A 12,444-nucleotide genomic window follows, 5' to 3' on the forward strand; every position below is an offset into this window, starting at 1 on the left:
CTAATGTATTTTTGAGGTTGGTGGAGATAGTAATGTCCATGATAAAGTTCCTGGCAAGTGCACAAGGCCAAGATTGCTGTCAGTCTCCAAACCATGTGATGTGTAGCTCCTCAGTGTCATTTTGTTTTCCTCTGGATACAAGATCAAATCCTATATGGCAAAGTGATAATTGCTATCAGCAACACACAGAAAACAATTCAAAAAAATCTTCAGCTGAAAAATGAGATTAAAAGTCATGAAAAGTACTAAGCTAAATAAGGGACATAACTTCATAAAATTTGGCATAAACATTAAAACAAAAATTGGACCTAAATGTTAATATCAAATGTTATGTACAACAATGTTTCAATCCATGAAGTCCTTTACAAGTAATAAAGTGGAAAATGAAGGGAAAACTTGTAAGTTGAACAGGGGCCACAACTCCATAAAACCTATCTCAAGTACAAACCATGTACAAAGTTTGGTCGACAAAGATGATATAAAACAAAGATGATAGAAGACTAGTTATTGAACAGAAATAATATTTCTTCTTTCAGCAATCTTGACCTTTGATCTTACCTCAACAGTATTAGAAAGGTACTGAGCTGAAATTTAGACGCATAAAGCAATACACAAAACCTTAAACACCGACTTTAACCTGTTGTCTATAAATATAATTTCTCACACATAATTAAAATAAATTTCAACCTAAAAAATGACTTTCTAGACTAACTCACCTTGAGTGTGGCCACTAATGCATTTTTGAGGTTGGTGGAGACTGTGATGTACATAAGATCCAGGCAAGTGTACATGGTCAAGATTGCTGTCAGTCTCCAAACCATGTGATGTGTAGATGCTCACATTCTGTTTTCGTCTTGATTCAAAGTCAAGTCCTATTATGGCAAGTGATAATTACTATCAGGATTTTTTTAAATAAAGAAATCTTCAGCTGGAAAATGAGATCATAAGCCATGAAAAGTATTAACTTAAAAAAAGGGACATAACTTCATAAAATTTGGCATGAACATTAAAACAAGATTGGGCCTAAATGTTACTATCAAATGTTATATAAAATCTTGTTTCAATCAATGAAGCCCTTTAAAAGTAATAAAGTGGAAAATGATGGGCAAAGTTAAGTTGAACAGGGGCCACAACTCCATAAAACCTACCTCAAGTACAAGCCATGTACAAAGTTTGGTAGCCAAGGATGATAGAAAACTAGTTATTGAACAGAAATAATATTTCTTCTTTCAGCAACTTGGACCTTTTTATTGTCTTATCTCAATACTGATCAACTTCTCTCAGGCCCCAAATGCCAATTTTCTACAAAGTTTGATCAGTTTATATGATGGGGAAATTCAAGCATTATTCTTCATTCAGCCAGTGACCTTTGACTTGTTGACCCCCAAATGATAGGTTTCTTCATTATTTCAAGTGCAATCCATCAACAAAATAAAGTAACTGTTGATGAAAGACAACACAAATTATTACAAAAAAACATTGCTTTCAGCCACAGTGACCTTGACTAAATTTAATTAAAAAATACTTATCTGATATTATTGTTATCTCTTTTCCTTGTGCAAGTCTCCAGTCAAGGTGCAAGTCCCTAGTCAATGTGGTTATTTCCACCTCTAATTATTAATATTAAAAAAATCTTGAGCCCTGTCTAATTACTCAGACAACTTTCACATTCAGAATATTGTCCTTGTTTGACCTGGATGGGATTGAAAAGACATAAGAGCTCTCTCAGTGATGAGGAAGTAGGGTAACCATTTTTTTCTTTCATGGTCACCTTGACCTTTGACCAGAAAAACAATAGACTTCTTCATAACTGTGCCAAGTTTTGTGTCATTCAATCATTCCAATTAGGAGTAGCAATGACACTGAATTGCTAACAGACAGCAAGTGATATTCACTGTAGACAAGCCATTGAATAAGCTCTTCACAACAGACAGAAAAGGCTTAAAAAACCCATCTGTAATCTGCCTCAAGTCTGACTGGAAAATTTTGTTCAGGCTTTGTTATTGGATGGAAACTATTTTTGTTTTACTTTCAGTCAAAGACTTTTTCTAAGGGTGGGGGTGGGGGTAATCAAATAGACAAATGGCATGCAGTGATACACATATCTATCACAGACATATCCCCACTCCTCTTGGAAAATATGCCCAAGGGCAAAAGTTTCATCTATGGCCAACATTTGACCTTGCAATACAACTGTGTGCCATGTTTCATGACTTTCGACCAAATAGTTTAGAGGTAGCAATAATATTTAATTGCTAACAGACAATAAGTGCTTGTCACTGTAGACGAGGCACTGCATAAGCTTTTCTGGCCTAAGTTTCTGATCTTCAACCAACAGAGCTAAAATTTAAAACAATAGTCAGAAATATTGTGTCCCATGAAAACATTAGGCATCTAGGATTTCTTGTAGATGTCATATATAGATATTCATAAGGATTTCTTGTAGTTTTCATATTCATAAGGATTTCTTGTTGAGTTCATATATAGGCAGAAGGATTTCTTGTATATTTCATACATAGGCATTCAGAAGGATTTCTTGTAGATTTCATATATAGGCCTTGAGGATTTCTTGTAGATTTCATATATAGGCTTTCAGAAGGATTTCTTGTAGATTTCATACATAGGCATTCAGATGGATTTCTTGTAGATTTCATATACATGTATAGGCATTCATATTTACATTGAAATGGAGGCATCAAAAGTTTTGATCCAGAAATGGAAATGTGATGATGTAGAGATAAACAAATGGTCCTAAACATTATGAAATATTGAAAGATAAGAATTATAAACAGCAAAAGACTACTCTGTACTTTTGTCTTTACTTACCTATATAACCCTTTGGATGTAATGATTAACAAAAGTGTTAATTGACTTGACTAACTTTTCACTTATTAAGGGCCAGATTAAATTAAAAATCATGTTAAAGACTGATCCCATGTTGCAGAAGTGTGGCTCCTTGATCTGCCCTGGTAGTGCTTTCTGTGTCACAAAGATATATATATATATATATATATATATATATATATATATATATATATATATATATATATATATATATATATATAATGAAATAGAAAACAGAAACTGCTAGTTAACATTTTATGAAAGACTTCATTTGACCTTGACCAGAAAGGTCGATGGCAATTTGAGTGCTATTCAGCATACCTGTCAACTTTTTAAAAGCCAAGTCGGGAGATATAATAAAAAGATATGGATACGGGAACGTAAAATTGTAAGGTCTTCACATGGCGTTGTTTTAAGCGCTTGTTTCAATAAATATTGATTGATCTTCTGGGTCCAATATGCATGACAATTTCAAAATAAGTGGCAGAAGCGCCCGCGGAAACTCTTTGGAGGGGGGAGGATGAGGGGGGCACACATGCAATATTATGTAGGATTTTTCCTCTCTATGAAATGAGAATCGACAGACATAATGTAATAATTGGGAGTTATCTGCATGTAATAATAGGGAGCTATCTGCAAATAATTGGGAGATATTATAAGTCTGGGAGCTGGTAGACATAAAACGACCCCAAAAATCAGGAGATTTCTTTCCCCGGCATGAGAGTTGACAGGTATGCCATTGTGTTTATTATTGGTTATGAAGAGTTACACTGCAAATATTGGACTGACTGACTCAAAAGAGACTGATTACTCATAAAAGCAATTATTCCATGATTGAGACATTATAATACTTTATTCACTTAGACACTTTTAATGTTGATATATGTAGATATATATGTGTATGTACGTGTGTGTGTGTCTGGTTTTCAAATGCCCTTCATAATAAGGGTGCCTTTAAAACTTAATATGTTTGAATGCATGGATAATTGTACGTAATGTGTTATTTGCCCAAAACATTTATGATATAATTACTGTATACAAAGCTTGCAAAGTTTATACTGTGGGTATGTGACTATCGATTGAATCAAATAACATCTTTACTCATCAAATAATGTTGATCCTTATAAAGAAAAATATAGAAGAAACTGAAAACCCATTAAAAAAAAATTCAAATACCAACAGATTCGATTGATTAGGCTCTCTTTAAGCCATGCAATGAAAGTATTAATTTGTTAATCATGCAGACAATTAACACATGCAAGATACCATTACAATGTATCAAAAAGAATAGATTACTTGTTGAAACAGATGTTGTTGTTCCATGTACCATATCTAAGGGCTAGAATATCTTTAAGTTTTATAAATGTTTGTTGATTTATCTTTCCATTTCTAAATACAATGAATTCTGTGAAAATTTAATCTTGTGACCATGACATTTTGTCCTTTGTAAACGTTGTCTTTTCATTGAAGTATGAGAGGGAAACTAATAAATGTTGTGCTTTATGGTATAACGGTACCAACTGAGCAAGTCAAGGTGGGCGGAGCTTACGGTGTATGGAACATTGTATTCAGAATTAAAGAACAACACTAGCTGTGATTGGTGCATTATGTAAGAGTTGTACTTTCTGTTTGGCTTAAAAAAATGTTGAGCCTCTTGGCAACATGTAAGTTTGTGTTAATTTCTATCTAGATCATATTTTGTATTTTTTGTGATTTTTTAAAAATATGGTACACATGGCTGAAAATGCGCTTGTTGTGACTAGATAACTCTTACCCCTGTCTAGTTCCAGTAGAGTTATCTCTCTTAAATGCAATGAAGTACCTGGTTATGTCATTGTCAAATTGACAATCTAGCATTGTTCTATATGACAGTGTGTGACATGCATGCCCAAGTAGGACAGAAAGTATATTTATTTCACAAAACATTAGCATTGAGGTATATGGAAAAACAATTGGTACCGTGATACCTTATGAGGAGTTGTCTTCAATATAAAGATGAGTGAGGGCTACAACAGGTTTAAATGTAAAAAGTATCCATGATGATATTTGATTCACCAGCCGGCCTTCAAGGAATGTTGCAGAAAGCAAAACATTTCATTCATTAATATCCTGCTTCATATATTGTCTGTTTTATGCAGCCAGTATCGGGTTGCTTCTTTTAGCTTCATCGTTAGAATATACCAAATAAATTTTAATTTGAATTTAAACATGAGTAAAGTCTGATCTTCAGTCCCACTACCCTCAGTCAGAACATCTCTACCAATTCCAGCAAGATGAAAAAGAAACCTCTGATGTAATTTGCCACCATTCACTGAGATCTGTATTTCAGAACTACTTCTGTTCCCATTGCACAAATATGGCAGCAGATAGAGACAAAGTCACAATCAGAACATTGTTTGCGTTTTCTGTCAGAAAATTTCACGCATACCACCAGAGGTGATTCAACAAACCACTAAACTTTATGTGTATTCCTTAAAATAAATTGGTTATATTTTGACAATATCAAAATGGCCAAGCGATGTTACAAACACCACTATTATTTGGCTACAGTCATATCAGGGGACCATACCAAGGAATGTACAATTGCTGGTGCCTGGTCTAAAATGGCAAGCCAGTATTATAGACCCATAAATGCATCATTGTGTGATGAATAATAAATAGTGTGTGTGTGTGTGATTTGGATTTCTAACGTAGCTTTAACAATTTTTCATTCATATTGCTACGATGTCTTCAGTGTGGCGCCAAGCGAGGCAGCTGTTAGTACCATTTTTGTAAGTCTTTGACATGACTCGGCTGGGGATCGAACCCATGACCTCCCGCATCCGAGGCGGATGCTTTAACTACTAGGTTGAAAAAACATTGACGAAAAAGAAAGTATTATTTGTGTCGCTACAACTAAGATATGAATATGTTTTGGAATGCAGAGAAATCATTAGTAGCAGAAAAATTGGTGCCAAATCATCCTACCTCATTGCAATGCAAAGAATTCAGTAATAGTAGAACACTAAGTATAAACCATTCTACAGACATCCTAGTATGTATAAGTTGATAGTCTTCATGGATACTACAAATTCAAAACAACTTTAAAAAACTGCAAATTTATTTTGTTTAATTCAATCAGTATATTTATACTTATTTTAATATTTCAATGTCAGTGTAATTATTGCTTTTGTGTATCACCAGTTACTAAACGGTATATATTCTAAGTGAAATAAAATCTGATTGATTGAATGATTGATCAATTGATTGATTTATTAAGCATGGGATATCATCATCTGTCTGTTTCTTTCTTTCTAATATGTGCTTTGTTTTTTGGGGAGTAAAAACGTCACAGTTAAATATCTGGATAACAATTCTTATATGAATCAAAACCAAACACATTTTTAGAATTCTGTACTGCTACTAATGTGGACTTAGTACAGCACCTAAACTTTAGAAGTTCCATATATATATATATATATATATATATATATATATATATATATATATATATATATATATATATATATATATATTAGTTATGTGTTTAGGCTGGAATAAACAGTAACACAGAAAGAGTGAAAACAACAAGCTTTTTAAAATTTAGCAAATAATTTATTTTCCTGCAAAAATTCTGTAAAAATGAGAAAAAAAGAGAATTTACGGTTTCAAGGATCAAATCCAAAAATAATCTAGAATAATCCACAAATTAAATTGCAAAAGTCCTAGCAATAAATGTTCTAATAATTTCAAGTTCAAATCCTAATGGAAAAGCCAAGATGGATGCCGATGACGTTTATTGTAGTCAGTACTGTGCTTATCTACATTTCCTTGTAGAAATACAAATAATGGCACTCCGATGTTAATAGTCCAAATTAAATTTGTAAGCAATGTCTTTCCAAAATTTCTGTGTGAGCACCCCTCAAAATTTTTTCAGAGAATTTTTTGTAATCCTTTTGAAATCTAACTCATCTGATGTTGTTGTTGTTGCTGTAGGGTTTAACGCCATTTTTCAGCACACGATAGGCTATACATGGCGGCCAGTATTAATGGTGGAGAAGGAACCCGGGAAAACCCCAGAAAGAACCACCAACCCATGAGAAGCTACTGGCAAGCTTTTTCACATACCCACATTAGCTGAATCGAGACTCGAACCCACGCAGACAGAGGTGATATGTCAGCGATCCGTAACGGAGAGCGCTTTAGACCACTCGGCCACTCGGGGCCCCTAACTGATCTGAAAAAAATTATAACTCAAAATCTGGCTGCAACAAAATAACTTGACATAAGTGTAAAACGCCCAAAACTGAGAAATCACTCTCAAAGCATCTCTTTTAAAACTAACAAATGCGTAGTAATGGAAAAACCGGAATTGCGAAATCGAAAGGGGAGGGGGTCATGTGATGGTGTTTATGTCACGTACACCAAAAATGATCCTGATGACAACCAATCATTTTAAAATAAAATTGAACTTGTTTACAAAGGTGGCTACAAATTCTGAAACAAGGTCAAGATTTAAATCAACACCTGGTGTTTACGAATGGATGATTCATGTCAACTAATTTTCTGGAAAAATATCATCTCCAGTGAATAAATTTACATTATAATAGCATATAATGAATAAAAAATTTAAAACTGACAAACAATTAAATTTAAACAAATATGAATTAAATCATATATATGTAACAATATATATATATATATATATATATATATATATATATATATATATATATATATATATATATATATATATATATATATATATATATATATATATATATATATATATTTATTTATTTATTTATTTCTGTGACAATATAGTGTTGCCTGGTAAACATAGTCATGTCCATGATAAAGACAAGACCTGGCATTTTAATATTTTCATCCAGTAATGAATAATCAGACGATGGCAAATTTACTCGCATCACAGATCATCACATGATTTTTCTGATGGTTCTGCAGCTCTTGCATGAAATAGGTTCTATGTAGAAGAAAGAAGGAAAACTATATCCCTACATAAAACATATAAATACAAATGTCTCTGAGTCTTCTATTGTCACTGATTATATATATAGAGAACAGCAATATATATTCTCCCTCGTGCACTCAAACAAACAAAATTATACCGAGAAATTGTACAGAGAGAAAGAAATATATGTTTTTTGAATTAAGCTAACATGTATAATTGTGATACTCAATATTAAATGACTGAAGCTAGTAAATATCTTTGAAAGAACTTATTTCTCAAAAATACAATGCGTACAACGAATTAGCAGCTTGTGAACATGCTAGTTTCAATCTCTTACTTTTTCCAAATGATGATGATCAGCAAAATAACCTCTATACTGCAGTTGTATTCCATCATTTAGGAAACAAATCTGATTTGATATCTACAGTAAAAATTTAATAATATCTACATTCCTAACCGTACAAGGACAAATTTCCACCCATTTCTGCCATATCCTGGTAACAGCAGGTAAATACTGTTAAAAAGATAGCAACAAAAATGTCAGTGATTACTCATGAGTACTCCATTAGGAGAAACAAAAGGAACCCAATTTGTTGAAATTATTTCCTGAAACATTTGTTATGTAACAGACTTAAAAACCATTAGACTTCCATCACCCAAACAATATCTTCAATCTCTCTTTTTTAAAGTATCATAAAGTTAATAGTATTGCGATGTGGAAAACAGTATACTTATTGGACGGTCAACAGTTGTACTCCTAGCTATAAACTCCAATCAGCAGTTCTTCAGTCAAAATAAGGGTTAAGAAAAAAGAAAAGAATTTGTTTAAAAGTAGATGGCTTCAAACAACACGCAAATCACTGATTATATTGTTGATTTAGAATTCATGTATACAGAACAAAATCATCTATTGTGGAGGCAAGATAGCAAGACAAATAAATATCACCTATTTATTTCTGAACTTAATTAGGAAATGAATGAACATTGCAAAAGAAAACACCTGAAAAATTAGTAAAAATTGCATCCTACACAATAAATATAATATGGCGGTATGGATGCACACATTATGACATAATGAAGTGCATGATCTTCTTGTTTAACAGAGATGACTCATTCACAAAGTAATAATCATCATATTCACTATTTTATTCAGGCTATGTATCAGACTGTACTGCATACTTGATATTTATTACACTGCGCTGTTTGCTGCACACACACACACACACACACACACACTATTTATTATTCATCAGACAACGATGCAATAGGTGCACTTCAAATATGAAAAAGTAAAAGCGAAGTCTTATTAAATAGACTAGTGTGTTTATTTAGACTTCAGACTCGTTCAATGTTTTCGTCTAGGCCCCAGGTCAGCCATTGTCTAATTGCTACATTAATGCCCTTTTACTCATTGTATCAACATTGTCTATGTTCATAGACATAGAAGTATGTCTTGCTGTATACAGTGTCTATTTACGCCTTTTGTGTTGTTGATAGGTACCGCTTATGATATTTAATCAGTGTTGCATCACACAGGTATAATCGTGAGCATGTTGCCGGATTCTGATAACACCATATTCAAAGTCATGGTCAGTGAGCGGTTGCTGGTTGTTAAATACATGCAAGCAACTTCTACATGGAAATTCTTTCCCCTTCTGCTTGCTGTGTTGATTAAGCAACCGGGCTAAATTCTTTATTCATATGTAATGTGATACCGACTCTGAACCAATCATATCACTCAGCAACAACAAAGCAGTTTGGGTTAGTACGTGCTATCCAAACATACAAAACTTTTATCCCAAGTAAACACATTCCCAGCGATACCTGGGTTAAGTGTATACAATTTGTAAAGTGTTGATTTGGTAACATGCACGGGAGATTCGATATTGCCAAAATCAAGTTCACCCAAGTACTGATGGCATTGACGCGGATAAAATTGCCCATTTAAAACAAGTCAAAATTATTTACATCTTTTACTGACCTTGGTAGAACCGACGTTGGTGTTGGTAAGTAACTGGATCCACGAAACGGTTGATATGTCAAAAAATGTACCTCAATAATAGCTTTTGAAAATTGTTCCAGGTGTCTGTGCAGCTTTTATTTTGCGTCGTTGTACCACATCTCATTTACACTCAGAAGATTGGTGCGATCAGATTCCATCGTTATGTTAACACCCAATAAACTTGCTCTTGTAAAACTTTATTACAGCTTCACTCAATTAATTATCAAAGGATTCATTCGTGTAACTCTCCTCGTTCACTTCAGGTTCAGCAGGCGATTTACCCAACTTCAGGGATTCCATTTTTTCTTTGTAATATATCATATTATTTTTATATTTTTTTCTGCTCAATATCTTGACTAGATTAATGCTGTTCCTGCTCTTAAATCATTCCTAAGTTAATTTTTCAGTATGTTTCTAATATGTGTCGGAAAACGCATATACAATCTTTTGAGCATCTTTGATAAGTCTGTATAATGTATTCAAACGAAACGGCGATTTAAGTTTATTCTGTTAAAGTTTTCAACCGCTCCCTGGCCAAGTGGTTAGAGCGTCCGCCTCGGATGCGGGAGGTCGTGGGTTCGATCCCCGGCCGAGTCATACCAAAGACTTACAAAAATGGTACTAACAGCTGCCCGACTTGGCGCTCAGCATTAAGAGGTTAGTGTTAGGACTGGTCGGCCAGGTGTCAGGATAATGTGACTGGGTGGGACATCATGCTACATGTCTGCGGCATGATGCCCCAGTGCTAGACATCACTAAAAATGCCACATTGCAGACATCGTAGCGATATGAATGAAAAATTGTTAAAAGCTACGTTAAAATCCAAATCACAAAGCACGTTACAGTTTTCATTTTCCAATCATCAGGTAGGCTAATGACGTTTGCAGTAATCTCCTTAAATTTCTTAAAATATTTTGAGAGTCGATCTAAGAATTATTGGACATGATATATAAATACTGCGGTAATTCTTCGATAGAAAATATATTTTCTGTTAGCAAAACTATTTTGCTGCCATTAAACATGTTTCGACACTATAATAAAAAGATTTTTTCCTATCATACAAAATATTTCTTCCCACACTATGCAGTGCTCGAGGTTCAGTAGAAAAACCCAGTACCTCGTGCATAATGTTTTTGTAGCGTAGACGGATAGTTATTAGACACTGTTAATAACGTATATTTTCACCATGACTCACTTCAAAGATATATCAGAATCAGAATTTGACGCGAGTGTTGGTGGATCGAAGTAAAATAGATTTTCAGTGCTGCTCATACCCGTCTAGCGTCCCTGGTCAACAAAAAGACGATTACAAGTATAGTGTCAGGCAATCTCGGTAATTGAAGAAAACGTGTACAAAGCGAATATACCAATTATCCCGCCAATTTGTAATGATATCATGGTGTTGTTCAATAGTGCACGTTATTCCTTCAACATAAAAGAAATTGAATACATTTTTGACAACTTAGATTTTGCCACTACGATTCTTGGACTTGCCAGATACATCGATAATTACACAAGAACAGCTGGTCCAACAATAATGTTTGTCATAGATGCAACTAATAATGCAGATCATATACCGTATAAAACCCTTGTTGTTCATTCTGATTCTTTTGAGCCGTACGAAACTGCTTACACCACCGCCATGACAGGTCTCAACCAAATTTTAACCTTGGATTTGCACAGCTGGATCATAACACCTTTGTGATTCATTGAGAATTTCATGTACAATTCACCTCAGTCACAGATTTATTTTTTGTAGAGACGTTCTCAACGTATTTTGTTGATTTTTTGACGTGGTGGGGGCAAGCATACAGTCACCTTATTTCGTAAAATCAATGATAACTGTTTAATTCGGTGCACAGGAGGTGCTGCTCGTAAAGTTGAGTTGTGAACAATGACTTTATAAATGCCCGTGCTACCCGGCCCCCCCCCCCTTTACTGACAATGAGAATCATGTTTGTTATCGTCCATGCAGTAGGGAACCACATCAACATTTGCTGTGCATACGATAGATGCATACTAAGTGTTAGTAAGGGACAAAATACATGGCAAATAAGTACCCAGCATGGTTTCACTGCACCAGATTACAGTATTTGACAACTTCGGAGTGAATGAATTTTATTTGCGGTGAAATAGTCACCAGGAATTTTCCAAAGAAATTCAGCTTGACTGTACAGATACAAATGATACTGCATGTGCAATTCACAATTTGTGGTCGTACATGGATCAACATCAAAACATAGATATGGATCTGCAGTTTTCCTTACAAGATGTTCGTACACTGTACCCAACTTATTAGTTTTTTTTTTACAACATCTGGATTTGTTTAGGCAATCCGTTGTTGACGTGTTTTCATTCACCTGTAGGTGCAGCCGGTACTGCTGATCATTGATATTATGCCATCATTCTTGTTATTGGAAGATGCTTGTGGTCGAACGTGGGTCCTTAATACGCCTTTGAAAAAGTCACGATTAAACGTGTTACATATTTAAATAAATGTCCTATACAGAAGTTAAGGTTGGCTCTAGCGAAAATCAGCTGGGGGAAGAAAAAAAAACGCAATAAAAAGAATAAATATGGGGTAACACTTAAATTGTCTTCGACTAAATTAACTGGGAATACCCAAGTGTGGTTGACCCAACCACAA

General features: G+C 34.2%; 1 long non-coding RNA gene across 1 annotated transcript; it reads right to left on the reverse strand.

Annotated features, from left to right (window-relative positions):
- On the reverse strand, nucleotides 1-1,519 carry LOC149776739 (uncharacterized). Its single transcript, XR_016416103.1, has 2 exons — nucleotides 717-1,519; nucleotides 1-150 (listed from the first exon to the last, which is right to left on the reverse strand). It is a non-coding gene; the product is annotated as an uncharacterized LOC149776739 (long non-coding RNA).
- Nucleotides 1,520-12,444: the final 10,925 nt, after the last annotated feature.

The sequence above is a fragment of the Sinohyriopsis cumingii genome, chromosome 18, assembly GCF_028554795.1.
Source record: "Sinohyriopsis cumingii isolate HCF-2022 chromosome 18, ASM2855479v2, whole genome shotgun sequence".
NCBI classification, from domain to species: Eukaryota; Metazoa; Mollusca; class Bivalvia; order Unionida; family Unionidae; genus Sinohyriopsis; species Sinohyriopsis cumingii.